This window comes from Diprion similis, chromosome 10 (genome assembly GCF_021155765.1).
Source record: "Diprion similis isolate iyDipSimi1 chromosome 10, iyDipSimi1.1, whole genome shotgun sequence".
Taxonomy (NCBI): domain Eukaryota; kingdom Metazoa; phylum Arthropoda; class Insecta; order Hymenoptera; family Diprionidae; genus Diprion; species Diprion similis.
The window spans coordinates 13,800,436-13,804,089 of NC_060114.1; the positions used below are offsets into that span (position 1 = coordinate 13,800,436).

Below are 3,654 nucleotides of genomic sequence, written 5' to 3' on the forward strand. Positions count from 1 at the left end.
CGATTTTCAATCTCAACAATTTTCCCGCGAGATAAGAAGAAAGGGAAAAAATGTCGCAAAGTTTTTACTGCACTCGGAACAATGTCTAATTCTGGTTATTTTAGTACACGGTGGTCGATTTACTTCGTTTTTTACCGTTAAAGATAACGAAAAATCTTCCGAGTTGTAAGATGTGAACCAGTCTTTCAACTAGGTATTATAGAAAAAAAGAAACAAGCGGCTTTAAACTGGCAATGAGCCAGCTTTTGAACGTCCCGTTTTCACACTGCAGGTTGCAAGTTCGTAGAGAGAAAAAAGAATAATATCCAATTCGAATTTAGAACCACAAATTCAGATTCGTGATTAAAGATTTTAAAGCCTTCGGATACTGTATTAGATGAAAATATGATAATTTTCGTTATTTTGAACTACTGTAATGGATCCACCATTACAAATTTTGGAGGTCTGACCTTGGATTCGTTATCGATGACCGAAAAAAACCTCCGGCTATTAATTTTCACCAAAATCCAAGTGTTTTTTTTTTTTTTTTTTTTTTTTCAGCTTATTGAATACGCCAAATTTGAATTTCGCAATATTAACCTTAGATTCGTGATTAGCGGCTCAAAAAATCTGACGGTACCAATTTTCATTCAAATCCATTGATCCATTTTCAAGATGTCATAATTTTTATTTGATTCATTGTTATTTAAATAATTAAAAAAGTGGTGAACCGATCAAAGCCAAAATCTAATCTGTTGTAATGTTGAAAAAGCCGCGTCGATTGAGATAAAAATAATTGAAATCCGTTAACTCGTTGTCGAGATATCGTCGGACATACTTACACCTACATAGACAGCCCATCTGAAAATGAATGGACGTGATTCTCTGATTCTCCAGAGCGTAGAGATCTAATGAAAATTCAACTTTCCATTTTCGGTGAAATTACAATAACTTCCGTTTTTCTCTAAAAACAGAGAAACGGGAAGTTAGAAAATATGTTACAAATTTTTTACAAAAAAAAAAAAAAAAAAAAAAAAAAAAAAAAAAAAAAAAATGTCCAAGTAATCAGTTCACCCAAATATCTCAATTACCGGTACGCGTGTGAAAAACGAAAATAACCTCGTGGACAGAGCTAGACCGTCTGTAATTCCGTGGATTTATCGTAAACACAGAACAGTTCTAAAATTTGTCTCCAACGCCGGGTAAAAAAGGGAAGAGGCAGTAAAAACCTATGGGTATATTCAAGTGGAAGAATTATCGAGAGAGAAAGAGAAGAAAGAGAGGGTCGAGTGTTGAGCAAGTCCTCCTCCTCATCCTCCTCTTTCCTATTCCTCAGCTTCAGCTTCTTATTTTCCAAGCAGTCGTAAATTAGGAGTTTAAATGAATAGGTTCCACGTCGTAGACGTCCAGGAGTAGGTAGTTCGGTTAGTTTGGAGTGTCGATGGGGAGGCTGCTCGGTGGTGAATATGTTTTAATGTACTTGTTAATAGGCAGTCTTAATCCCCCCGTAGTTCGCTTGGATTATGGAAGATGTATGCTGATGGAATCTTGGTTTATAGTGGTTCACTCCGTTGATGAACACCATTTATATTAGCATTGTGGGACGACCGGGGTTGGATGCCATACCACCATACCATACCATACCATACCATACCATACCATGCGCGATGCAGGTCTGCAGCGCAATGGCTTCAGCACACCGCCACGTCGAGTTATTACGGGAATGTAATTAATTTCCTCGACAACAAGAGGAGCCAGAAGTTGAGCCGCGACTACCGCACCGCGGGTGAAGCAGAAAACGTGGATAAAACATCGAGCCTGGAAGGAAATATCCGCGGCTTGTTAATCCTCGAGGGAAACAACACATCGATGGCCACTTTCCCGCTTCTGTCACGTATAATTTTCACTTTTCTGCTGACTCTTTAGCAGCTCCCGCGGCTAATCAAGTTACGCCACCGGGACTCGGAGCTCTCCTCATACTCCAGTGCATGGCTAATCCGTTCACAGATAATTAATCAAGGCCTTGATTACGAGAGAGTCGTCGCAGTTCATCTCGCTGCTCCGTCTTTTATACCTCGAGATAGATATAAAAAAATTAAATCATAATTATAATAAACCACCACCGTTGGATGTGACGCCGTAGTGTGTTTCGACTCTGTGTCTGCAGTTTCATGCAACTGTTGCGGCTCTCGTCTAGCCTTTGGGTATAAAGGGGCGAAGTGGAGTGGAGTGGAGTGGAGTGGAGTGGAGTGGAGTGGAGTGGCGGTGAACACCAGCTGCGATTTACACACGATGTAATCTAGCCTCTGGACGCTATTACGCAACAAATTGTTAAGCTGATGATTTGGCTTTATCACTATACCGGCCGCGATTCCAATCTTTCTGGTTATTTTCGAGCAGCTAATGGCCGCTTGACACACACACCTCGTCTACCTGTCCAGGTGGTCGGGCACCTTCCCTTCTGCGTCAAGTAGTTATTCATTTGTCAACCAGCCGAGTTTACCATCCAGGTAGATATATTATTACGTTTGGTATTCTGAGTCCTGACTTCCACCAACCCTTTTCGAAAGCGTTCGCTGGTCTTTTTTTTTATGAGATGAAAAATCGGACCGTATAATTTTCAGCGTGCATGACGAGCCGGTGTGGAGATGAGAAAATTTTTTAAAAACGACGCGAGGACGACGCGGGAAGCTATGATAACGATATGACAATAAAGAGGAGGAAAAAGGTGATACAGAGGACCGGGGTGAAAACAATACGAGGCAAAAAAATGAAACAAAAATAAGAGTGAAATATACGATCAACCGGCGAAAGTGATTATGAATAATTCGTCGAGCATTCACCCTCGGCACATTCGGTAAAATTCAGTCCGCGATGAAATTAAAAAGAGTCATCTAGCGCCGGACCGCTAATGGCAGGCATCGTTCACGTCAATATGGCCCATTGCCCGTATTACCATATTACACTTAGAAAAGCCAGTGCGTAGCAGGTCGGCTCTCTCCCTCGGTGATGCTGCTGTAGTATAACGTTGGACAAGATCTTCCCTCCTGCTCCGACATTCATTCTCAACGTCACTCTGCTCGCTCGCCGAGTATTGCTTATAAATACCAGCAATTACAAAACCCGAAGGGTGGGCCTCTCCGCCCTCCAGAATAGAGAGTTGATTGTGTGTATGGCATTCATTGTCCGCTACCCACCCATGCACCCATCCACCCACCCACCGTTGATGGCGAAAATCGAATTTATACTTTAATTAACCCTCCTAACTCCGGCAGCCTTCGCTGGCCACTTGTCATTTTATCATGCCGGAACACACGACCAAATTTAAACAATTCAAGGGGTCGGCAATGTTTTCATCTCACGAAATGACGAGTATCAAAATGTGGAATAACCGAGACATCGGTAAGACCGAGGCTGCACTTGATCTCAGGACTTCACGTGATTTCGAACAACGTCTTCCTTTCGTCACTTTAGGACTTAAAGTAACTTTTTGACTTCGTGACTTGAATTCAAGGTGCATCGTTATGATTGACTTCAAGTGACATTACGCTGACTTTAAGGAACCTCCAGTGATTGCGTGACTTCATTATTACAAGTGATTTCATGTGACTTCAAGAGATTTTACTAATATACTTCAAGTCACTCAACGAAACTTCAAGTAACAATACGCTGACT

At 41.5% G+C, this 3,654-nt stretch overlaps 1 long non-coding RNA gene across 1 annotated transcript; it reads right to left on the bottom strand.

Annotated features, from left to right (window-relative positions):
• Positions 1-397: 397 nt before the first annotated feature.
• LOC124411329 lies at positions 398-631 on the bottom strand. Its single transcript, XR_006929666.1, has 2 exons — positions 580-631; positions 398-449 (listed from the first exon to the last, which is right to left on the bottom strand). It is a non-coding gene; the product is annotated as an uncharacterized LOC124411329 (long non-coding RNA).
• Between the last annotated feature and the right edge of the window lie 3,023 nt (positions 632-3,654).